The sequence below is a fragment of the Onychomys torridus genome, chromosome 13 (assembly GCF_903995425.1).
Source record: "Onychomys torridus chromosome 13, mOncTor1.1, whole genome shotgun sequence".
NCBI lineage: Eukaryota > Metazoa > Chordata > Mammalia > Rodentia > Cricetidae > Onychomys > Onychomys torridus.
The window spans coordinates 28,745,786-28,773,164 of record NC_050455.1 but is presented as its reverse complement, the minus strand read 5'-3'; the positions used below and the strand labels follow the sequence as shown (position 1 = coordinate 28,773,164).

General features: G+C 41.6%; 1 protein-coding gene across 1 annotated transcript in view; it reads right to left on the bottom strand.

The window, feature by feature from the left end:
- Positions 1-27,379, bottom strand: part of Arhgap26 (Rho GTPase activating protein 26) — a 384,395-nt gene that overhangs the window by 21,157 nt on the left and 335,859 nt on the right. The gene's annotated exons all lie outside the window — the stretch shown is intronic.

Below are 27,379 nucleotides of genomic sequence, written 5' to 3'. Positions count from 1 at the left end.
TGCCATGGGAGATCTGAGTGTGCATTAGGAACATGCTAGGGAAGAGAGGCAGGACAGACACACACCTTGCAGAGGCAGCACTTAGGGCTGTGTGCAGCTCCCTGGGGCTGTGCTTTCAGGCCTGTTCCTTCTCTTGTTGTGGGTTCTGATGTTCAAAGAACGGCTTCAGTAAAAACACAGTTTTGAAAGAGGAGCCCCAACCTCAAAGGTGTCCCTTTTCTCCTCTGATGGGCAGCTGACCAAAGGTTTTGAGGGGAAAGGTTGAAATGATCACAATCTGGTTGGTAGATTCTAGTTGGCCATGTTGGCCATCTGACTTATTTCCGCAGATTATGCCAACATCTTAGCACCTAGGTGAAATTACATTATGTCACAGAAAGTGCAAACACAGATGGCTGACATGATGTGGAGACTAGCTAGCCATATAACCACCTTCAGGCCCCGAATCTTAGCTGGCTGCTGGACTGTTCAAATAAAGCTCTTGATGGGGAATGGGGAGGAAATGTACAGGAAGACAGCTGCAGATGTTAAGCAAGAATACACGCATGTCCTATATCAGGGTCTGTGCTAGGGTTACACCAATTCAGACCTGATACTGATATTGAATGTGTGTGTATGCTGTAACATGAATACCTGTGGCAGCAGTGAGAGAAAACGCTGTGCGAAGTTCATATCTTCCAATGATTCTCACTAAACATTTATTAAATGTCATCATGAGTATTATATTTCTAGCACATGTATCCCACAAGGGAGGAGGTCTTGTTCCTTTCACTGGAGCTGGATTGTCTAAGTAATTCCTGTAGGCATTAAAGAGGTAACTAGTGAGGAAACTAGTGGCTCTTACTAAGCTGCCAAACAAGCCCAAAGACAGGCACTGCTGGAATCCCCACTTTGCAGATGTGAAACCCTGGGCTACGGTAAGGCTTGCCAGCCTTTAAGTGACAGGGCCAAGATTCACTCAGTGCCCCGACCCAAAGCCTGGGCTCCCATTGTCAGTGTTCTATGTCTGCAAAGCAGGTGTTACTCTGCTCCTCTAGGCCTGAAAGGCTTCACAGACCCAGGCCCAACATTAGCAATTCTCTTAATCACTGATTTATGAGTTTCCTTCAGATGCCTGCCACATTTGCAAAGACTAGAAATAAAGCAGCAGACGCAGTAAGACTCAGCACAGAGTAAATTCCAATAGACCCCACAGTCCAGCCTCTATTGTCCTGTCTGGTAGACTCATACAGCAGATGGGAGTCGTGCAAGGGAAGAAAGGAAATTCACAGAACAGATTTCAATCTATCAAAGACTCATGGGTGAGTACCCAGAATGAGCAAGACAATAAGAACAATTTGCCAAAGTTTCTGGCTTTAAAGAGCTTATAGTATACTTGACAAGGTATAATAGGTTAAGAAGAAAACCAGCAACAGAGACAGTAAGAATCATTAGAGGGAGGTTAGCGATTGTGCTGTGAGTCAGCATCTACTCCTGGTCACTCTCACTTTGGGTCCAGGAATAGCTGTACATCACCTATGCTGTGCAGTCTTCCTTGGCACTTGGGCCAGCAACTGAGGTCATGCTTTCTCAGGCCTCTCTCTGACCCACTATATAATGTGCCAGTCGGTAAGGCCTGGAAAGAACCCCTGAATCAGGGCCCAAACCAGAAAACTAAGTGAAACAAGGGGAGAACAACTTGGGCTCAGAGGTCTGGGCTAACCTGTTCCTGTCATAATACCATAGGGTAATGCAAAAGGATCCACAAAATAGTTTAAAATTACTTCTATATTGAGGAAACACCTCTAGCTTCCGATGTCATCTGTAAGGGCAGCATAGTCTGGGAGTACAATATGGGGTTCTGAATCTTGTTTTACATCCTCAGACGTCTCAGCAATTCCTGGCCAGGAAACCATGGATGAAATTATCTGGGGGTGAGGTTGGAATGTAGGGCATTCATAACTGTTGTAAGAAGTGATTCTTCAAGTCCCATGTCAACTGCCATAAATATTAGCTGCACTTTTAATGTCTAACAGCATTTTATTTGTTTGTTTTAGTCATAGCAATAACATTTATTTGCTATGAAATGACCACAATTTAAAATCTATTACCACTGTGCTGGCATATATGAAGTAATAAATTGCATACTACACAGTACTTTTTATGATGTTTTCAACTACTAAAGCTATTAGGCCTTTCATTTATACTTCAGAGACACATCATAAATGTCCCTATCAACAATACCAGTCCACATTTTTTATATACTGAAGATGCTTATAACAACAGAAGGGTCGTATATATAGAGGCAGTCATCTAACAGACACTGATGTTTTGATGGAATTCATACAACAAACAAGGGGGACTTACGGTGTGCAGGGATGACAATGATAGCCCATCTGTGCACAATCATCAATATCCTCTTCACTACAGCAGTGGCTGGTTACCCGTTACTTATTAAAATGACAAAAGTTAACAACAAACAAACAAAAACTCCCAAACCATAACAATTTCAAACAAACCAGGCCAATAAAAATTGGTCAATTTCACCTTCGGCCCTAAAACCTCTAATAAAAAAAAAAAACAAAAAAAAAACACACAAACAAAAAAAACCCAAAAAACTCCATTCTTTTCCCACTACTAAAGCCAAACATAACAAACAATGAAGGTTAAAAACAGGAGGAAATAACTTTCTAACTCCAATTTTAGCAGATGACCCTTAAAGATTTCTTACACCCCTCAGCCAGCTGGGTATTTCCCAGCTGAACACCCCAGCATATTTTTCACCCTAAATATTCCTGGAGTCCTGCCAAAGCCTTCATCAAGGCCCAACTACAGCAGTAACAGCTTCAATTTCAGCATGGAAGAAACAGTTGCTGGGCTGGTTTGTCTCCAATTGGAAGGCTTGTGTCAGCTGTAGTATGCTGGCCCATGGAGGTCTCAAAAGGACTTGTCAGCCTAGGCAGTTCCTTTGACATGATGCACAGTGAGAGAATAACAGTTTAGGATGATAAGCCCAAAGCTTGGCAGCCTGTGAGGTTGTAGCTGATAGGTCAAGTACAGTGTGTAGTAATGTCATCAGCTCGACACCCTTCTGTGGTGACTCACTTGAATAATGGAACTTGTGATGCACTGGCCAGGGCATGCTGGCCATGCTGTGAACAGAGCTACCTGAGCAGGCTCCTCCCAATCCCAATAGAGATGCAGCAGACCCTTTCAAGTTTTCACACCACTGTTATAGAGCTTGGATAAGATGGAGGGTGCTCTTACTGGAGACATAGGCTTGCTAATAAAAAGAAAGTTTATCTTGGGCTGGGGATGTATGCTGTAGTGTGTTTATCTAGGATGTACAAGACCTTGGGTTCAATCCACAGCAAAGGAGGCATGGAAGGAAGAATGTTAATCTTTCTTAAGTCTTATAATCAATTTATGGCTTTGCAGAAAAATGGAAAAATACCGAAAACAAAATAGCAATGAAATTATATATACTTTGCACAACTGATAATCACTGTTAACATCTTATCATAATATTATATACATGGCTAACAGGCTATTTTTTTTTTAAGTTACTCAATATAGGGATTTCCAATTTCCAATAGGCTTTGGAACATTTTTCATTGGCTACAGGGCATTCTATTGTACGGTATACCTGATTTATGTAGCTATTCTCTCTGTGTGTACATCCAGATTGCTATGCCCTTTTAACTACTATAAATAGTGCTCCATCACATCCTTGCAAAGGATCACTGCCTGTGTCACCAATTGTTTCCTTAGCATAAATTCCTGGAAGGAAAGTTAGTGGGTAAAAGGTTAGGATCTTCTTTCAAGGGTCATGATTTTTTTTTTTTTTCCAAAAAGCTCCAGCAAATGCACTCTACCAACACTGAGCATTTATGTCCAAAGACTCGACATGTTGCTTTGGTTTAAGATTAGCTTAGATGCCCCCCTCCCCCCAACATTTCCAATAACATACAAACAAGTGTGATTTCCTCCCAGTGTTCTGTTTTTACATGGAAGCAATGTTTAATTTCCCAAAGGGCATGATGCTGAAAAGTGAGGAAAGGACACCAGTATATAGACAGATGGACAACCAGACCTAGGGATATTGAATGTGGGGCTGTGCCAAGAGAAACGGGAGTAGTCAGTACCCAGCCAGCTCAGAACTCCTGAAGACTAAATAGAAGGAATAAAGAGGGGTCAAAGGCTCCTGATCCAGCATCACACTGTGCAGAAGACATAAAACTTGTATTTATGTCTCTGTCAGAAGTGGCCCATAATCTGTACCCCACATGTGTGTAATTCTGGCCTGGGCCAGGGCTGACCTTAATAGTTGATCTCTCCTTTAGACCTGGAATTGGGACTGCAGCCATTAAGGGTATGTCTTTATTCTTTCCCCCCAAAAGGAGAAGGAAAGATCAATAGCATCTAGGTAATGTAATTCTTCCCTGGAAAACATCCCTTTATGACTTGAATTAGAATATCACAAAAAGAGAAAGGAAATAGAGCCAGTTGGGCAAATATGGCTGAAAGCAGCACTAGTCAGTAGGATGACAAAAGTGGATCAGAGAAAATGACACAAAAATAAAATTAGAATCTCTTGATGAAAACTGAAAAGTATAGGTTCTTTCATGTATCTACTCAACCTTTTGAAATAGAAACTATGTATATACAACTGCTGTAGAATAATCCTTTTGTACACTGTGAAGATATATTGCTCTCATTGGTTTAATAAAGAGCTAACTGGCCAATGGGTAGGCAGGAAGAGGTGAGGCAAGAGAGCAAGGCTGAGAGAATGCTGGGAAGAAAAAGGGAGAGTCACTAGCCAGACAGAGAAGAAGTAAGACAAGCAAGAGGATGGGTAAATGCCACAAGTCATGTGGCAACATGTAGATTGATAAAATGGGTTAATTTAAGTTGTAAGAGCTAGTCAGTAACAAGCCCACACTATTGGCCAATTATTTATAATTAATAATAAGCATCTGTGTGGTTATTTGGGAGCTGGCAGGCAAGACAGAAAAGTCCACCTATAGCGAACCTTTGGGATCTTGCAAGGTGTGTTTTCAACTTGAAAATGGGAAAAAAGAAAAGAGCTCATATGCTCCCGACCTCCACTCTAACTTACGTTTCTCTATGTATTTATACAGATTCTTTTCCCTCATCCATTATACTTTATATACATTTTAAACTGGTAAGTACAGAGCTGTTCCTTGTTTTGTTTTGTTTTTTTAAAGATTTATTTATTTATTATATATAAAGTGTTCTGCCTGTATGTGTCCTTGCAGGCCAGAAGAGGGCACCAGATTTCATTATGGATGGTTGTGAGCCACCATGTGGTTGCTGAGAATTGAACTCAGGACCTCTGGAAGAGCAGTCAGTGCTCTTAACCACTGAGCTATCTCTCCAGTCCTGTTCCTTGTTTTAATAATGCTAGCTGACAAAATTCCCTTAAGGTCTTAACAATTATGGGCAGTTGTTTTCAAAAATAGTTTTCTAATAATTTACATTAAAATACTTGACTAATCCACAATATAGTGATTCTGTTTTCCAGCTCTTAAATTCTGAAGGATAAGTTTTAAGTCAACTTTAAACTCTGTTAATGTGGGTGAAAATGGTGAGTAACTCCAGGTTTAAAGAAAACTGACAGTCTTAGCAGAGGGTGTCTATCGTCCTTAAGGTTCTCTCAGTGAACAGTGTGAATCGTCTCAGGTGAACAGTACAGAAATGAGTCAGAGAGAGGAACTCTGAATTTTAAATGAGATTTCTGGACAAGAATTCTAGTTCAATTGCTCACTTCAAAGAAAACCCTCAATGGAAGGAACTAGGGGTGCTGGGCCTAGCACTTCAGTTGTGCACATAGCACACAACACACAGCAAGCTCAGCCTTTCCTTGTTTAATCACACACTTGATACATCAAAATTGGTTCCTAAAATTAAATATATTTGTTCTCTTTCAACCAAAGAAAATTTGTAATTTATAATGCTATTTGTAGGACATCTTAAGCATTTTTTTAGAGGAAGCCCTATGAGAGTTTAACACTGACTATTTCAATCTTTTGTCTTACAGTCTAAGGTACAGCAATTGTTAGGATGTCAGGGAGGCATAAACATGGCTCTTAAAATGAAATTTGCAAGCATGGGGAAAGAATGTTGCAAATACAGAACTCACATATTAAATTTTCTAAAATAAAATAACTGCAAAATGTCCTTCTATAAATAGTACTAGAATAACTGGATACCCAAACGACATTGGACATCCTATTTCATACCACACAAATCAAATGATTTCCAGATAGATTATAAATCTTAACACCAAAGGCAAACAATACAGACTATAGAAGACAAATTCAGGGTTGGATTTATCCAATGGAGTACTGTAGGAGGACTTTTCTTTCCTGCCTGCCAGCTCTCAAATAACCCATACAGAGACTCAATATTAATTATAAATGCTCGGCAGATAGCTCAGGCTTATTACTAATTAGCTCCTACAACTTAAATTAACCAAATTTTCTTATCTAAGTTCTAGCACATGTCTTGTTACCTCATTTCATACACATCCTGCTTTCTCTGTGTCTGGCTGGCAACTCTTAAGACTCCACGCTTCTTCTTCCCTGTATCCTCCTAATCTGGCTCTCCTGCTCAATCTCTTCCTGCTCAGTTATAGGACAGTCAGCTCTTTATTGACCAATGGTAGTAACATACATTTACAGTGTACAAAGATTGTTCTACAGCAGAGTACTATAAGGGAAAATACAGGTATACTTGACTATATTAAAACATTAACTTTGAAGCAGGTATGGCAACATGTAATCCAAGTGCTTGGGAGGCTGAGGCAGGAGGACTATGAGTAGAGTCCAGCTTGGGCTACATAATGAGTTCAAGGCCAGTATGACCCTGTCTCAAAAAAAGAACAAAAATAAACACAATCCTTCCGCAGTAGCAAATGTGTTTTCATTAAAAGATAATATTAAGAGAGGAAAAAGATCTATGACATGTAAATAAATGTGGAACTCATAGCAAGGCTACATGAATTATTACTATTAATAAAAAAGAAAGAGGCACAAATTGGGCAAGCAACCTGAGACTTTAAAGGAGAAACTAAATAAAAAGTGCTGTGCTTTTCAGTAAGCCAGAGGAGTACATGAGAGCCATAGCAAGATAATCCTCTACCCATGTAATAACTAGAAGGTGGATATGAAATCCTAAGAATGCTGGTATTTGTGATGTGGGACACCAAAAAACCATCATATTTTATTGAAGGAGAGATAGAAACAAATGGCTACACCCATTCTGATCAAGGTGAAGACACCATCTATGGTCCAACAGCTACCTTTCCAGGATGTACCCTGGAGGACTATGTATGTTCATCCCCAGACACACATTGATATGAGAAGACTATGGCAATCAGGACTCAGTGGTTCAGGCATAAAGTGCATGCCCGGTAAGCATGAAGACCTGAGTTCTATTCCTATAACTCACACTGAAAAATGCTAGGCATGGGGCTTTTACTTGAAGAAACAGAGCTGGTAAGGCAGAGACAGGTGGATTCCTAGGGCTCAAATGGCCTGCCACCCTAAAGTATCTGGAGAGCTCCAAGCCAATGAGGATAGAGTATTCTGTATAAAAATTAAATATGGCTCCTGAAGCCTTCTGCACATCTGAAGCTTTGCTCTGCACCACCTATCCAAAATGTGCAGCACAGTTAATTTGGAAAAGTAAAAAGTGAGACCCTCACATTTTAGGAAAAAAAAAGAACAGAAAATACTTTTAGCATCTTGATACAAAGGCTCATTTTACTACATAAAGATGAGTAAGTTATGTGTGCATGAATGGCCTTTAAAATCGTAGGGCAAGAGAGACTCAACAACAAAATATTTTAATATAATACTGCTTTTATGAAAACATGCTGTATTCATTATTCCCAGATTCCCCATGAACAAATTTACCTACTCTCTGCAATTTACTTATAACACTGAAAAAAACAAACAAACAACTTGGGTGTGTTTAGGGTAGTGAAGTATCTGCCTAGGAGAAGTAAAATCTGAGTAACAGCTTGTGACTGTACTCCGACAAGGCAAAACTCAGCCTCCTCTTTGCAACTTTCATACTGTAAGTGTCCTTTCAAGGTCTGTGTGGTGCCACATCTTTGTAATTCTTAAAATTTTTAACTTTATCTTAGGCATATGAGTATTTTGCCTGCATGTATGTATGTGCACCCCATATGTGCCTAGTATCTGGGAAAGTGAGAAGAGGGCTTGGATTCCCTGGAAACGGAGTTATGGATGGTTGTGAACCACCATGTTGGTGCTGGAAACTGAACCTGGGTCCTCTTTTTTGAGAAACAAGTATTTTTAACCATTGAGCCATTGCTTCAGCCCTCCCCTCCTTGTGTGTTCCTTAATGAAAATGTCATTTTTTTTTGCTTTTTTGTTTGTTTGTTTGTTTATTTTGGAGACAGGGTTTCTCTGTAGCTTTGGAGGCTACCCTGGAGCTCACTTTGTAGACCAGGCTGTCCTTGAACTCACAGAGATCTACCTGCCTCTGCCGCCCGAGTGCTGGGATTACAGGCATGTGCCACCCACCGCCTGGCTGAAAATGTCACTTTTTAAAATGTCCCCACCTTCCAGCATACTACTGAAGTGCTTTCTGATGTTCCTAAGCACAAGGTGGCTTTGATGGGCCTCACAAGAAAACATGTGTTCAGGGTAGCTGCAATCAGGCAAAGATATCAAAGCTGTGGGTCACGGAGTATGTTCATCAACATTATTAAAGGAGGGGTCCTACACAGAAATGCATGTAAACCATGGTTTGTCTCAATAAACTGATGAAAATATTGTGACTAGGAGTTTTTACGGGAACCTTAACTTGTATTTTCCTGAGGATCAAAGACTGTGGCACTGTCCAGTTGTGTGACTTTACAGTGTGACAAGTGCACTTTGGAGGTAAAATTACCAGTCAGAATAAGGAACTGATTACTGCAGACACCAGACCTGCACTCACCATTGTGGAGAGAGAGTTCAGGGACAGAGAGAAGGCCAGAGGCACAGATAACAGCAGTGCTGAACTTCCAGCCTAGGTGGTGAGTAAGTGGCCATTTGGTGAATGATAATTAGTAAGTCATAGTCCCATATCTCATGCATCTTCTTCACTATAAAATACATTTTAAAGCTAGCTTAAAGCACAGTGTGACATGCTAGTCACATTTATTCTCTGTAGGTGCTGAAATTATAGGCAACTTGTAGTATGTGGGGGTTAACATAAGCTCTATGTTTTAAGTAGTTTTAGGTTTATACTAAAATTGAGCAGAATGTCCAAAGTTCCCTTGCCTACAGACAGGCATAGTCTTTGTACTTTTAAATCATTTTTTATATTATCTTCCATCCAAAGTATTCATTGTACTCTTTAGAATGTTTGAGAAGGTCAAACATAGTTTAGACTTTGTGGCACTAATCCATGGTGTGGATGGCATTTCCAATTGGCAGCTCCCAGTGGACACTGTTCTCTAACTTTTCAGTAAAGTGCAATTAAGAGATGTTACTATGTAGCTTCCATGCACATGAACTAACCTTCCTATCCCACCTACCACTAAAAATGTATGCTGATTATTCTAGAGATTTTTTTTTCTTTAGTGAAGTTATTACAAACAAATCCACAGCCTCTTTTCTTTACTGGCACATGGGGAAATCAAGGGGGATGTCTCTGATGTCACATTCTGAGTAGGTTGGACAATATGTTAAGGACACAGGGAGAGGCCGGACCATCTGGCACACTTTTCTATATAGTCTACTCTCATGGAAGATTTCCTGTTTGGACTACTCAGAAGTGAAGAGGGGGAGATTTTTTAATAAGAGTCTAAATGTCAGCTAGTGAAAACAAAAGAATATCTAAAATTAGAAGTGGTGGTCCCAGATTTTTTTCAGCTTTACAGTAATCCTATAAAGATAAAATAAGAAGCCTAAAATAATTCACTGTGTTCAGAGCTTCCAGCAATGGAAAAAGGGCTTCTGCTAATGACGATGTCTAGGATGGTTAAATACTTACAACCATACCGCAGTCCGGATACCACAAAAGGCTTATGAGGCAGAGAGATAAGGAGAGACCAACTCTGAGGAAAGGCCAATGCTCTCCAGCTCTTTCTTCCTTCCACTTGAATAGCTGACTCCCTTGAATTCTGCTGTTTATTCAGTAGTCTGCTGATGTGGAAAACTGTTTTGTTGATTTCCAGGAACTCGAACTTTCTCTCTACTCTGTTTCTATCCTCAGTGCCTGGCCCTGCTCCTCCAGTGTAACCACAGCAGCACACTCCTCATCTCCGTCCCTTCCATGGGTGCTGGTGCACTGGCAGATGCCGATACCAGGGGTGCAGTGGCCTGTACTGCCATCTTTGTGCCCTTGTTCCTTTAACTCTGAGGAACTTATTGGCTTGAGTGTAAAAAAGTTTGAATGATTTTCCAGCAAGGTCACCTTTCCACTAGGGAAAAAAAAGATAATTTCAACATCTGTGAATAAAAAAAAAAAAAAAAAAAATAGAAAGAATATGATTTTTATATTCTCTTCTGGTTCTTATGCTTCAAACATGGAGAAGTCAATAGAAGTAAGTATAGCAAGACAATATTAGTTATGATCTCACAAAATTAATTAGCTTTTATGTTTCTGGTAAATTTGAAGTGGATTCAAATTGACTCTGGTCCACCTATGTGTTACTAAGCAAAAATTAACACAGAAAACAAAACAATAATTTTATATTACTTTTTGCTAGTTCTTTAAGAATTGTATGCAGTGTGTTTTGATAATATTCAGCCCCACCTCAAGACCCACTCCCCCAATTTTGTGCCCCCACCCCCACGAAGTGTAAATGCTTAACTTAGAAGAACGACTCGCGATAATTTCAAAACATAAATCTTACCATGAAATTTCTCTGCTTGATTTCAATGCTTCCTCACTACTCACTGACAGTATAAAGACCAAGACATTCTCAGAGGAATAGCCAGCCTGGTTTCTGACCTGTCCAACAGCATACTGTAGATAAACAGACCCCCTAAACACACTGCATAATAAAGGCTGAAACTTCCCACTGTTTCCTAAGTGTAGCATAAATGCAGCCCTTCCCCTGGGGGAGTGGCGTGTGGAACTGTAGTTTATTAGCACACAGCAGCTTTCCCAGCTCTGTTCCTTAGGTTCACCTGGAGAAGTTCTGACTCATGCCCAGTGTTTCACTCATATCACTGTAGGGAAGCATGGAACCTAAGCTGGACAGGCAGAATTCCCCCCAGCAGCACAGCAACTGGTCCACAGACGAGCCATATCTGATCATCATCTACTTACGGGGGGGTGGTGGGGGGGGGGGTAGGGGTCTAAACACTCTCCTTCCTGGATCTGACACCTTAAATGCAACAGAATAGAGTGAACAGAGATTTTTTTCTCCACAATCACGTGGCAAATATTTACTAGCAAATGAAGTTTTACAAAGAGAGGGATGAGAATCAAGCATAACAGTGGTAACTTGGGCTACTGGATCCAATTGTACTTCAGGTTATATCTGTTGTGAGACTTCTTAAAATGCACACTTATAACTCTTATCCCAACCCTCCAATCTACTTCCGTTTCCTTTATTTGCAGATCTCTCATACAAAGGATCCCAAACCTCCCCCACGACTCATCTCTGTCCTCTGCGCTGCTGCTCCACTTCCATGCTACTGGGGACTGAACTCAGAGCCTCATGGATGCTAGCTGAGCACGCTTATCCTGAGCTGTAGTTCCAATGCTGTTTTTTTTCTGGGTGGGTGTGTATGTGTGTTACACCGTCTTGCTGCATACAATCTAAGCTGGCCTTGTCGTTTTGAACTTGAGATCAATCTTGCCCTTCTAAATTCTATGATTACAGCCACCCCAATTCTACCTCCATCTCTTCTTATCTTCTCCTTCCCCCTTCTTTTGAGATGTATCTCGTGCAGCCTGGGTTGGCCTGGGACTTGCTATGTAACTGAGAGTGTGCATGAATTCTTGATTCTCTTGACTGCACCTCTCAGGCACTGAGACTACCAGGCATGAGCTACCATGACAGCCCTCCCCAAACCTTTCCTCAAAGGACCAGGAAGTAACAGTTTAGATGGCAGACCAATAAGCAAATTTGAGGCTATTATGTAGACGCCCTGCCTGCATAACCATTTTAAATGTTAACTGTTCACCACTGAAGTTTTTTCCTAATTTCACAAGCCACAAAGGAAGCAAACAGGCAGAAGCTGCAGCCCTCCCCTGTCTGGACCTGGCCCGGGAACGTCAGATTGCCATCCCTGGTGTCCTATCAGCTAGATGACATGTTGGTGCTGGCACTTTTGCCCTTGTGCTAGTCATTGCCTCTCCAGTTATTCAAAGCATGCTCCACATGCCACCTCCTTCCTGAGGCGTCTCCAATATCACAAGGAGTCAAGCAGTTGCATCTTTCTCCTCTTAAGCCTCCAGGACTAAATTTTTCTACCAGTCTTGACTCTATCTTGTATTGTCATTATTATATCCTCTTTGAACTTCTTATGCGCTATAATAAGTTTCTTTGAACTGGCAATATTCAAAAGCTATATTAAAATAAGACTCCATAGCCTTAAAGCAAAACGTTTTGGGAAAGGAAATATGGATCCACCAGAAACCAAGGGCCAGACTACTGGCTGCCAGGGAAGCAAGACATTCCAGAATCAGAATTACACAAGGTCAAAGGGAACTGCTTATTCTGGTTGGTCATAACGGCTCTGCAACTAGCGGTCTGTTTACCAGCCTAGGATGATTATGCTCAAGAAATGACAGCAGGGGAGCTTCCCACAATTTCTGTTTCTGGTAGGAAAAAGGGGAGACAGAAATGCTAGATGAATTCCTGGGCTTTGGCATTCAGTTTCAGTCATTAGTGGCTTCATTCTTCCAAATGGATAATGTGCTGGCTGCCCCAGGTCAGGTCACACATGCATGCCCAGTACTGTGACTCAGATTTGATTGGTGTGACATGTATGCTTTAAATCCATACTATTTTTAAGTTCTTTAAATTGATTTCTTTAATGAAATATACACATCTAATCTTGTCCTTTCTAAATAATAAAATTTCATTATTACTAAGGAAAAGAAAGTTCATCCATGTACCATTTAAAATTAATTTGGCTTTTCTCAACACTATCTTGTTTTCTTAGGCAACAGACCCACATTCTTTTTAAACTTTTATAAAAGTGAGACATACATTTTTGGAAAACCTACTTAACTATTTAGAAGAACTAAATTAATGTATTAAAACACATGCATCCACTCAGGCAGAGTACTCACAGTCATATTTTTCTAAACTCTTAATTTTGTTATCATTTGTCTGTATTATATACAGAAAAACAACTACCAACAGTTACAGACTATTTAGTGTTCCTGGGAGAGCTCAAAACAGAGCTTGTGTTGTGTGACTGAGATTCCTTGAAATTGTCTGCTTTTCAGTTTTCAACTAACTGTTAGGGCACTGAGAACATGTGTCACTTACCTTTTATGGTTCTTTCTGTCACTCCCCACCAGAGGCAAACATGGATCAACATTTCATCTCTACAGATTTGCCCTGTATGGACATTTCACAAAAACGAACATATCTGTGTGGTCTTTTGTGAACTGTTAATTTCATAGCATACTTATTAGTTTTGTTCATGCTCTAGCATGTATGCTAGTCAATTCATCTTTATTACAGAATCAGATTGCATTGTTTGGACACCTACTGTCTCCTCACGGATTTGTAAGATTTCTGTACAGACTGTGAATACAAGTTATTTATCAGTGATGATATTTGCAAATATGATTTCCTATCTGCATCTTGTCTTTTAATTTTCTCTTTTGAAAGTGTCTTTTGAAAGACCAAACTTCGGATGTTCTAATTCACTAAATTTGTCTTTTGTAGATGGTGCTTTTGCTGCCATATCTAAGAAATCTTTGCCTAAAGGATTTTCTTGTATAAGTTCCCTGCAAATGTCTTAATTCACCATTGTACTTGAAGAACAGAGACACAGGGCCTTCCCCAGTGTGCCTGATACCAGGCACTGGATGCCTGGGCAAATGGACAGTGCCTTCCCCAGCAGCGTCTTCCTACTGTGTGTTCTCACCCTCAACCTCCTTGTTTTACTTAGGAAACGTGTGTTGGAAGACATGAAAAGTATGTTCCGGTTATTTCTGAGGACATTTCCTCAGAAAGCCTCAGAAGAAGCAGGTCCCCTGGGGCCATCTGGTATAAGAGAACTAAGAAAGCAGCTGTTTGCCTGCTGGAGCTGCCCTCATGTCATGAGGGTGCAATTACCTCCTCGGTGAAGGATTTGAATCATCACAGCAAATCCCTTACTCAGCACGGCTTGTATCAGGAAGACTTTCTGCCTAAAACCACGGTTTTCCTCCTATACCCCAAAGGTACAGCAAAACCCCAGCCATTCAGAGCCTGGAGGGTGAACTGTGCTGTAGTCCTGTTTACTTTCAAACAATAAATATTTACCCAGCATTACTAGGTGGCTTTATGAGGCAGGTACTCTGACAGGTTTCAGGCCTTCGGATGCCTCTGCCCTCAGGCCACTCATGTTCAAGGATAGTGTACTTGAAGATAGGACAGAGGAAGAGAAAATACTAGTTTGGGCACTTTTTGTAGCTATCTTTGTAGAATTTCTGTATTGTATTTTTTGATGTGCTGTATATAAAATGACTAAGGTAGAAACAAACTTTATAAATAAGTTAACAGAATCAACAAATGCACATTAGAGGTACTTGCTCCAAATAATTTTGTCGGAGAAATATTTTGTTTATTATTGTGATTTTAAAAGTTTAGGAACTATCATAGGTGATATGAATAGAAAAATAAAAGTTTAAGCAAGTAAACAAAAATTAAAAAGACTTCATTTTAGTTGGTGTTAAGAGGTAAGAAATTATAATCAAGGCAGTGTGAAGCAGGTACCTGAATGGCAAGTTGGATGGAGTGGTGTGAATTCTATAGAAAGGGCAGCTTCTTTTGGGGCAATGCCTGAGCTGAGATTTTAATAAAGTCAACCATGGAGGCTCTATCTCCTTAATGCTGGAGCATCTTTTAGTGTCTGCCATTGGGACCAAAACTAACCCAACCCCCATTTCCTCCCATCACAATCATTTTAAGAATGGAGTCTTGCCTCAGAACATGTGTGAACTTACTGGACACGGGCTTATTTTGAAAGGAAGCACTAGCAAACGGAGATCAGGAGGACAGGGCCTCGCTGAGGCAGAGATCTCAGCAGTAGCTGGTTAACAGCTAAACAGACCTATTCTGCAAGTACCTGCTTCCTGGCAAAACTAAAACACCATTCCATCTGGGGAAGAAATGCTTGCCTCTTCAGTGATGCTTCTATATGCCCTTAAAAGGGGGGTGGTGGGGGTGGTGCTTCAACTTTTTGGAAAAGAAGTTTTTACCTAAGACCCAAACAACCAACTGAACAGTCTCAGGATTCCTTCCTTTGCATAAACTGCTGCATCTCCAGTTCACTAGGGGATCAAAATGCATGGTCAGACATCATGGGTGGCCACTCCCTTGTCTTAGGCCACCCTTCCACTACTCCACACCTAACACTTCTGAAGTTCATTCACTTTCTGTCAGCAGGTTTATGGCAATTCACTTGCAAAGTTGTCTATTCTATTCCCTTTAGAAGCCATCAATCTGTATTTTTATCCACTTAAAATGAAGGTGACAATAAGTTTTCTAGAGTGCCAACCCCACTATGCATCCTCTAGCACTTTCTTCTTATCACCATCCAGATTTACCCAGACAAACTGGTACTCTGATTATACTAAGGCTTCCTGTCACTCACCTAGGCAGCTGTGGAAATGGAAGGGGAACCCTTGGGAGAATCCTTCCAACAGAAGAATATTAGAAACTATCAATTCAGTAAATTATACAAATGAAAGACAGCAAAATGCCCTTTCCAAAATGAAAATCTCTTATGCTAGCAAGCAGCCAAATGAAGCCCAAGAGCCTATCAACATGCTATCCTTTCCCTGGATCATAGTTTGGATGGATGAGCAGCCAGAGATAGGGGCCAGTGACCCTAGACTTCTACTATGTCCAAGTCGGCTTGAACCTGAGGAAATGTAGTACAGTTTTCTTCCTTTAAAAACCGACTTTTTTTTTTATTCTCAGTCTGCCATTTCAGCAAGGCTGCCAGGGCTGTCACTGTTCTCAAGCTTTGCTGTGTCACCCAAGGACAATCAGAAGAATGAGGCTGGAGAGTTGGCCAACAAAGACAAAGACCCAGTAAACAAATCTGGGGGTAAGGCCAAAAAGAAGAAGTGGTACCAACACAACTTTTGGGACAGGCTCCACAGCCTAGTTCTGCTTGACAAAACTCCACATGACAACCTGTATGGTAGCTCCCAACTGCAGGCTCCATACTCCAGTGATGGCCCCTGAGAGAAGAAAGCGTTCCAGTGCCTTAACCAGGGCAGCCTTGTAGAAGCTACTCAGTAAAGGACTTACTGAGTTGGTTTCAAATCACAAGGTTACAGTAATTTACATGAGAGATACACAGGGTGGTGGTACCACAGCTGCTGGGAAAGATGCACAAATGGGTTTAATCACTGTACATTGGGAAATAGAACTATATATTTTTTAAATGTATTTGAATGTATCTTTTACTATGTTTGGCTAAAAACAAAGTACGTTAAGTTTCTTATCCACTGAATTAATAAACTTTCCATGCTATACTATCACTTGGTCAAAAGAACAGAGGAGTCTGGGTTAGGTGGTGTGCGACCCTGTGCTGTGAAATGAGACGCTTCCACTTTCCTTTCCAGGGTTTAAAATCACCAAGACTGCAGTATCACAGCAGTTGGGAAAGGAGAATCTGGGTCAAGAGCAAAATAAGTCTCAGTTGAGACAAGACACAACACAAAGTCCCATTTCTAAAATACCGGCTATCCCTGGCAAGACAGTGCACTGCTCACATGCCAGGTCTGGGCTGGGCAAACCTCCTTATCACTGACTTGGCCCGATCACCATGTAAAGGCTGCCTTGGTTCTACAACGGGGTAAGCTGAGGGATAGGGAGGTGGAACCATTTCCTAAACTGTAGCGAGGCAATGCTAGTACTGTACATAATGCTCCCCACTCCCTGCTGCTCTGGGAGGCATCTACAGGGCTGATTCCTCTGTACAATGACTTAACAAGTCTGGTGGACACAAGGAACCTGCCTGACACAAACAGAGTAGATTTAGAGGGAATTTGCTTGAGTTGCCCAGAATCTGCTGAGCGGGCAAAATCCCGTGCCATGCCCTCATAAACACACATCACATAGGAAAGCGTTTGGAAACTTTTCAATAGTTTGATGGGTTGTCGGTTTTCAGAGAATACCTGTCATACTTGATAAACAGACTGTTAAAAATGAAGAGAATATCTTAAGAATAGTAAATCAACAATTTAGTGTGGGAGTTTGGGATCAGGTGGCCCTCCAGTAGTACTCTGAATACTGGTTCTGCCACTTTCTTCCCATATCACCTGGGGAGATTTACTTAACTTCTGTGTGCCTCATTTTCCTCTCTTGCAAAATGAGGATCATTAGTAATGCCCACAGCCCCAGGACTGGTGAGAAATAAGTAGATTACACTTACAAATGTGCTTAGTCTGTTAAGACTTGGTGCATAGTGTTTACTAGACGGCAGCTGTTGTGATTAGGACATGCCTGGCTAATGCTGTAAGAAAATGATTTTGTATTTGGGGATGGAAATTAGGCCAAAGGACACAGTACTCGGTAGCTGAACCATCTACACTGCCTAAGGCATTGATCTAAACAGAACACAGATGTGTACCATCTCTTTAAGCACATGGAGAGGGAGATTGGGTACTTCGCATTTATATGGCAAAGCTCCCCGAGAGAGGACACTGAAATCTCTGGATTTCTTGGTGAGAGGGAGGGTCATCTGTGAATGCCCAGCCTCGTTTCTCACAGGCCAGGAGGTGGTACCTGCTCTTCCACTGGCTTCTTCGCGGAAGAGTCAGTGGTGTCACCAGAAGCACTGACAAGTTTCCAAAGGAGCACCCGCCCTCACTTGCCCCGAGGAGGATGGGGAGCAGGATACCCCCAGATGCCAAAATCCACAGATGCTCAAGCCCCTTGCATTAAATAGTGAAATGTACAAATTATTTGTGATCCTTAAAGCAATATAAATGCTATGTAAAAAAGCTGTTTTTCTTTCCTGAACAATTTGTAATAACAATAAAGGTCTGCATGTGTTCAGTACAGATACAATTTTATTTTAGGAATACTTCAGGTTTTCAACTTGCCATGGGTTAAGTATATCCTACAAGTGTTCATGTGTTGACACTTAATCCCTGCTGTGGGGTATTAAGAGGGTAGACAATCTGACTAGGGTGTGTAGAGGTGAGGTCTTTGAGAAAAGATGGGATTAGGTAAGATCATCTGAATGAAACTCCCATGAACACTTAGGACAATAAAAGAAGAAGGGAGGCTACAACATGTGTTCTCTGCCTCTTAGCAAGTGATCCCTGGAACACTTCAGGATCCTTCAGCCAGAAAGTTACCACCAGATGTGGCCTTTTGACCACATACTTGACCTAAATTTATTTTCTTCCATCCATCCATCTGTCCTTGTGTGTGTGTGTGTGTGTGTGTGTGTATGTGTGTGTGTGTGTGTGTGGCGCACGCGCATGGAAGTCTGGGTATCACGGTGTACCTGTGGAGGTCAGAGGACAGCTTTGTGGGGTCAGTTCTCCTCCTCTACCTTTATATAGGTCTGGGGGATTGAACTCAGGTCACCACGCTCACACTAGACTCCTTGTTCTCCTGTCTGCCGGTAGGCTAAATGCTGGTTCTTTAGTAGGGTTAACGCCTTTGAGGAAGACAAGCCTAGAGGCCATTCAATGAAAAACTTAGCACAGTGGGTTCAAAGCGGAAGGGGATGGGCAAGCTCCAATGAGACGTGCCTTATAGCTGCGGAGCTTCACCTCTTTGCTTGCACAGTCTTGTTTTCTGGTTTTTGTTTGTTTGTTTGTTTGTTTGTTTTTGTTTGTTTGTTTTTTTTCGAGACAGGGTTTCTCTGTGTAGCTTTGCATCTTTCCTGGATCTCACTTTGGTAGCCCAGGCTGGCCTCGAACTCACAGAGATCTGCCTGGCTCTGCCTGCCAAGTGCTGGGATTAAAGGCGTGCGACACCACCGCCTGGCGCTTGCCCAGTCTTGTAAACCTGCTTTGCCCTCTTTGACGTCAGGAAAAATATTCTGAACAAAGGACTTGGGGACTATGCTTGGCGCACAGGAAGCCCCTCTGACATGAAAGTAAGAACCATTACTCCCTGAATTTGTTAACGAAAGGCATTTAAAGACAGGAGTAAATAACTTTAACATCTATATAGTCCTATGTACTTTTCCAATGCACAGCTAAGTAGGGGGGACTGGAGAGTTCTTTCAATTAAACAGCCAACGCCAAGTGACTATTTATTCTTCTGTCATTTTTTGTTTTTAAAAAAGTGATGTTATTGACATCTTCTAAATGTAGAAATATGTGCATGTGTGCAAGCATGCACATTCATGCACACATATATGTAAAAGATAGAGAAAATTTCATTGTTTCTAATTCTAGCTACAAATGAAATTCAAGCTTAATGCACAAAATCAACAAACAATAATAGACACAAGCCAAATCAAACTAGTTATCAAAATGCCCATCAGCCAACATGGTGGAGACTGTTTTAGAATATTTATTTATATACATATCCATCTGTATATGTTTTGCATATTTTATTATGCTTTCCTCACAATATAAGTTTAATATATCTCATGTCAATTAGCAGCTATTGGCACCATAATGTTTAATGGCTGTGTTATAATTTATGGCTGTATGGAAACAACCAACCTATCACCACTAAGGGATATTTACATTATTCCCCCTTGCTATTATAAATAATGACAACCTATTCACCTTTGTGGAGATCTCTGATTATTTCCATATGACAGGAAGCAGAGGAGCAATGGCTAAGTCAAAGGAAAGCCTACAGATTTCACTAATGCTGCCACACACACATTGCTCCTGAGAAAAGTCTTGCTGATCTAGAATCTTGCCCACAGTGGAGCAATTTGGCCCCATCCCTGTTTGTCCCCTTACGTCCTATTTCTTGGGTACATGGATTCTGCTGCTCTTGTCAAATGAACCCATTGAGAGAGCTAAGATGAAAATGAGCAAATCTAGTCTAGGTCTGTAGCAGCCCTCCAGAATAAATTTGAATTCTCAGATGGAACTTTTCTGCATTTCTGTAGTGTTGGGTACAAGGCAAGTGTTGATGGGTAGAGAGTACCAATTCTCAATTGAGAATGACTGGCTTCCTCCAGTCCATGAGTCAGCAAGCTGCACCTGAACACTGAACTGCAGCAAGAGAATGAATAAGCTTATAATATTGCAGGGTCATATGCTAAGTATGCACACACACTCCCCCACCCTCCAGCAGCAAGGTATGGGAAGTAAAACATCCTCCATAGCCATCATGGAGCCAATGGAGGATGTTCCTTACTTGCTCATTTTCTCTTAAAGGGGACAGAAAAGAAATTAATGAATTTGGGTTGGAGACCTGTGTCTATGCAATGACTACTCTAGCTGGTTATAAAGAGGCATTCTCTGCCCACAGCAGGCAGGAGAGGACAGCTGGCATCTTAGACTTGGCAAATCTATCCTGAATGATCAATGTTGTCTCTGTATGTGACATATGGATCTGGTCCAAGGTATTTGCAGAAATAGATAATGTAATATTCAGACTGTCAGCATGGGCCCACATGCACTGCTTTCCTTTAACCCATTTCCTTCTGGGAAACTTCCAGACTCTCAATACTTTACTATCTTACTAGAAGGTATTTCTAGCCATAGACAAAGAGTATTTCAAACCATAAGGCTACCATGAACAAGAAAGGGGAATGGAAGAATTGACCTTAAAACTTCACTGAGAGGCCTGTGAGATGACTTGGAGGGTAAAGGCCCTGACTACTGAGTCTGAACATGTGAGGTGGAGTCCCAGGACACAAATGATGGAAGATAATGACAAACTAATGAATGGTGTCCTCTGATCTTCACTTGTATGTCATGGCATATGTGTGTCCAGGGAGACACACACACACACACACACACACACACACACACACACACACACACAAATAAAGTAAAAATATTTATTAAAAAAACTTCATTAAAACTTAATAGTCTATCTACTCTCTTCCTCCACCACATTCTGCCTGCAACACTGAGGGGCTATTGGAACACTGTGAGGAGCGGGGGTACTGCCATGAAGGCTCAAGGCTCACACTAGTGTTTACATAACTACCATGGACAATGAAGACTTGGTACAGGAAGCCACTTCCCTGTACACCTTCAACCAATCTAGAGATAGGGAGTTGCCTGCAAGGGGAGCCTGGGGGAATTTCCACTTGTGAGATTAGCAGCTGCTTTCTGGGTAACTCTTGGTACACGTGGGCAGGGAAGAGTTTGAGAAATGAGTTTCCTAGAGTTAATTCAGTCAACAACATGCTCCCTGGCAGACTATGGATTGTGGGAGAGTTTTGCTCTGGCTCAAGACAGGGCAGGCTCGTATGGTATGGCATGAAGACCCAGGACTTTGTGTGCTTCTAGATGGTTAACAATGTAGTAAGCATTTTCTGAGCGCTCCTTATAAGGTGGCCCACTCAGCCCATTCTAACATTCCTTTCCCCTCATCAGGCCCAGCAAGAAGGTCATATCATACAAGTGAAGAGCCCATCGTTTATGAATTTGGTATTCTGGGCAATCACAGAAAACCTTCCACTATGATTGACTCTGGGGCTGTGCCAATTCACCTCCTCCTACCACTCACCTCTGTGAATACTTGGCAGAGCCACATGTTTACGTATTTTTTGAAAGGTTATGTTGCTACCAAGAACACCTTCAAATCCTCTACAGGCTTCGCCCAGGGAAGGGTTGTGTTGTTGTTGTTGTTGTTGTTGTTGTTGTTACTAGTCAATTACACAAGTCATAGGAAGAGTAGCTCTAAAACTAGAGCAGCCAATCTACTGCCAGAATGCTGGGTTGAAGCCATCACTAAAACCAGCCAATCACAGGGCTGAAAGGACACTGACCAACAGGTACCATCACTCTTCCAAAGAACCTGTGCTATGCAGCGCTGGGAGACCTGCACAAAGACAATTTATTTTGGGAAACAATAATCTTCCCATGATTTTATTTTGAGAACAGAATGGCTAACAATACAGTGACTACACAAGAGTAGCACAGCTCAACTATCATATAAACAGAACAAAATATTTGTCTTTTTATATAGGAAAGGGTGGGACATTCTGGCTATGAGTACATAAAACTCAACTGCTACAGTGAGTCATTTCCCAGACCAGTTCTGTAAGATGAATAAGATGTGATCTTGTACACCTTCTGTGTATAACAGGCTTTGGAATTCTTAGCTTGCCAACAGATCCAAATTGATTACCTTTAATGGATTCATTTAGCAAATCTTCCTAAGGTGTCAGAGCCAGGCTTCACCCTAGATGGTGGGAATCCTGAAATGCCCAAGGCAGGGCAGCTCTTTCTCTGATAGGCTCTCGGCATGGCAAGGTGAGACCAGGCAGGATTTAGCAGGCAGGAAAGTACTCTGAAGAAACCATGTGGCAGATGGTGACAGGTAAGTGTGTGTGTGTGTGGGGGGGGCGGTCAGAAGGTACAGGGCAGGCTGCAGAACACAGAGTGTGAACAGAGTGTGAAGAACCCTTTATAGCAGCTGAAATGCTAAGGCAGGAATGGACTTGGTTTGTAGATAGAACCATGAAACACAGGAACCAGACAAGCAAAGGAGGTGGTAGTCATGGGAGGTTAAGGAAGGTAAGCTGGGCTGATGGGACAGGCCTTGAGGAAGAGTTAGATTTCAATCTATGTGCAAACAGAAGGCACTAGGGAATGAGAAACAATTTCCTGAATCTGAGACATTGCTAGAAATGTGACGTGTTTAAGAATTTCAAAATAATAAACCAAAACAACTTATAGTTACAAAAAGAGCCATCTCCTAAGTAGGGAGTCAGAAACCCCCTCTTCACAGAATGGTCTAGAAATCTTTTCAGTGTATTTTATGTGTTTAGTTGATTTAAGCAGCAAACAAATATTTTTATCATTAGGTCCAGGTACCATGATTAGCACTGAGAAGACACAAAACTGAGAGAACACGATGCTCATAGAGACAAATTTCCAGGCAGTATATGGTCAAACATGCTCTGCTGGGATGACGAATGTTCTCTAAATAGGCAAGGGAGCTGTAGAAGACAATGAGGATGAGGAAGGGGATCATGAAAGGCTTTCTGAAAGAAGTGATATTTCAAAACACAGTATCCCCAGGAGGTGAGATTGGAAACAGGGCAAGGTTGAGGAACTGAAACAAATTATTAGGGCTGAAGAAGAGTTTGAACAAAAGCTGCACTGTCAATCAGGAATCCCAGACATCCTAAAGAATAAAAGATTCATCAAATTATCAAGATCATTAGAGGCCACTGGAGATGTCAATGCTGGAGAGTAATGCGTTCAAGTTTACACATTAGAACAAGCCCATAGTGACCACTCAGAGAGCAAGGTCCAAGGTCAGGAAGACCATTCCAAAAAGCCAAGGAAAGGATGGCAGCAGTAGATGGTGTCAAGTGGGCTTATATGGCAGAGGCAGAACTGACAGTTCCTGAACACTGACACCACAGTAGTGATGAGTAGACGAAATTGGCCAGATTTCGAGGCATCAGATAGAGAGAGGTGGAATTCATGAAAGCAATAAATGTAGGGTGAGGAATAGATGTGGGTGCAGAAGAGGAAAAGGAAGTCTTCATGATGACAGCGGATGGGGGAGGGGCTCAAAAACAGTTGGATATGGGTCTATAGAGCAAGCAGAAGGTCTGCGTCCAGACAGTCGGACATATCACTAGCAAGTGCAACTAGAGAAAACGATGAAATCTGTCCAAAGAAACTTTCCAACCAGACTAGTTGTAAATGCTAGTGAGGTGAAGGCAGGAGAATTTGCCAGCCTGGGATACAGAGGGATCCTGTCTCAAACACATAAACACATAAACAACTAGACCCCAAGAAATAACACAGAAGGACAAATGAAGCCTCAAAGGAGATAGAGAGGGAGAAAGAGAAAACAGAAAGAGAAGGTAGTACCAACAAACAGGCTAGGAGAGGACATCCAATGGGCGGGGGTGGGGGGGGTAGGGGGGGGGGTAGGGTGAAGCAGTGTCAGCAGAAATCAAGAGAAAGACCATGCATGGTGAGCTCAGTGAAAGGGACTGCCATTGAGTTGTTAGTGACAAATCAGAAACTAAGCAAGAATGCAGAGAGATGGGAGAGATGCCTGTATTTGGTCTCAAAGAAGGGATCAAAAATATTCAACCCAGGACTTTCCTTTGATGATACATAAAGGCTGGATTTATCAAACATTGGAAATAACTCCAGATTTTTTTTTTTAAAAAAAATATGGGATCTAAAAAGGCCATTTTGAAGTAAATTACTTCAAGCAAAAAATAATTTTAAAAAATGTTCAAGAGACCTCCAGTAATGGGTAAACTGGTCACTCAACAGCTTTGAGTTGAAAACTCTTAACTCCTTCCCTATGAGCCAAGCCTCAGGCTTGGAAGGTGATTTAGGCGTCCTAGGATTCTACCCATATTGCACTGTGTCTTCTTGGGGTAGCATTCAGGAACAGTCACCACAACTAGCAGACTAGAATGTCACAGGCATGAGAAGCATGTGGCACAGGTGGGCCAGGGCAGCTCCCAGAAGCTTCCATGGTCATTGTTTCCACGTCAGATTTACAGCCTCTCTTCTTCTACCAAGCAACTCATATGTATAGTCCTAATGCCAGAGAAGGTGTCACAGGCTGGAAAGAAGTAAGGCCACTTCTGAGGCAGCTAGAGGACAAGCGAGGACCTGTGGTACTCAAATGGCTCACAGTCACCTACTTAGTCACAAGGTGACTTCCATCCAGCTCTGTCACTTATAAGCAGAGAGACTTTGTGTCAGTTAGATGGCCCATCTGAGTCTTGCCACCTGAAAGAAGAAGTCACCAATAGCCTCTCTCCTGGAATAATTGTGAGTGCATGTAAAGTTTCCTGCTCAGGGTCTGGCATGGAGGGAACCATTGGAACATCAGAAGCAGCTGTTGTTTAGTGACAAAAAAAATCAGTCCATCTATTGTGATGGAGCTGAGGTGCACATTGAATTCAGTCAAGGGAAAGCAAGCTGGTGACTGACCCCTAGACACACTCCATGGATCCTCAAGGAAACAAGACTAGGTTAGTATAGAGAGGGGAAGAGCCTTAGGCAGAGGAGAGCCCATAGGCTCCTACTTTTCTACCCTCACACAACAAACACAATGCTGCTTCTCCTAGTGCCAATTCAACAGAAAGAGCTCTGAACTTGTAATTTGAAGGCCCAGGTTCAAATAGAGGCTTCCAGGCCAAGACTGTGCACGAGATTTAACAGGCCACTGAAGGCCTCTCAGTCAAGGTGCTTGAAATGGCATTTGCAAGATGCAAGGTAGTTGTTGTATGCTCCTCGCTCATTCAACCCATTTCTATGAAGACCTGCTGACAGCACTGTCAACTACTAGGGAAACAACAGTGAACATGAAATGTGCATGTGCTAGTGCAGCAACCAGGAGAAGGGAGCAGGCAACTATAATACAGTGCAGCAGTCAGTGCTACGACTGAGGGTAATGGCAGCATTAAGTAGAACACTGTCCATGAAGTAGCTATGGAAACCAAAAAGCACTTTAAATAGATTGTGTAGCATTATTATTGTTCTTGACAACAGAGTCAGATCCCAACTCTTCCAGCGATTTTCCTAATTTCTGGCCCACGTGATGGAAACTAACCTTCAAGGGAACCATGGGTCAAGGCATACATCAAATACAGTCATAGGCCTGATACAGATAGGCCATCTTCACAAGACTTTCTGTCGTCTGTAACCAACCATAGCATGGCCTGTTAACGTTGAGGAAAGAATGTTTTGGTTGGTGATCTCACACACATTTCATGGATCCGAACCCTACAGGTGTTAGGATGCAGTCTGATGAACGCATACCCTATTCAACAAAGAGTATAGAAAATGGGAGGTCTATGGTACACAGACAGACAAGAATGGTCCCTGGTTTGAAGAAGATCAATCCAGTCAAAAAGATAATCAGGGAAATTAATTCAATGAGAGGCTATGATTAATGCCATACTGTGTATAATAAGTGATCATAGCCTTCATCACCAAAGATGAGCAGTCAAAAGGTGAACAAGGAAATTTATACTAGATCGACAAAATTAACAGGCAAACCACAATATATGGCCTCTAATATGGAATGTAAATGGCAAGTGGTTTCTCAAATAACAACAAATGAGTAATGCTAGAACCAACATTGTGCCCCTATTAGATGTCATTTATCTCTTTGCTTTCATTGAAATGAGTTAACAGTTTCTTACAATATATAATTTCTTCTGCATACTGGATCCTAAAAGCACTTGCGGACACTAAGATTATGAGCTGAAAACTGCATAAGGATGATAATCAGACACCCGAGTCTTTTTATGATGGTAGTTTTCATTATAGCATTGGCACTTGAGCTCCATGCCAAATCCAGACTTCTGCCTAATACTCTACAACTTAGGTTTATGTTAAACTCTAATCCAAAGAATTCCTTCCTCAGGGTCCAAAATGAATTGTCTCTACAAGTGCTTTTTAACATGAATATTTAAAGGCTTTCTGTGAGCTACCCTAGGGCTAAGCTAAATAACTTCTCATTTTTAGCCTGGCTCTTTATATGTAGCGGTGAAAGGACTTCTACTTGAAAGCCTATGGATACGGCTGTGCTATTCAAACTGGAGGAGGGCACAAAATCCTCTCCGCAACATTCCTATTACAGTGTTTGGGAACCACTCTTCTGCTTCGGGTGCCTGCCTGCTGTCTGTGGAGGAATTTCCCAGGTGAAATTTACTTTTAAAGAAAAGAAGTGTTGGTTGAATTCCCACACCTCCGAAGCGAGTCTCCGATCACAAGGATGAAGCCAGCTTGGCTGGTGAGACTCTACAGTCTGCCAGTGGCAGTATGTCCAGCCTGCATGAGGCGACTCCCACCGTTCTCAGGAGCAAGTGATCTAGCTAACCTCTAACTTAGAGAAAGAGACAGACATCCCAGTATGGCCATTTTGTCTACTTGTCACATGCTGCATTAGAAATGAGAAAATTTTAAAAATTAAGGAAAATAGTCAAAACTAGTTAAACAATGTCCGTAAACTCTCATAAACCTAGAACAAGAATCACAATGATATCGAGTATTGATTTTGCAAAAACAAAACAAAAACCAGATGATTCTCCAATATACAGCAGGATAACACTTTTCA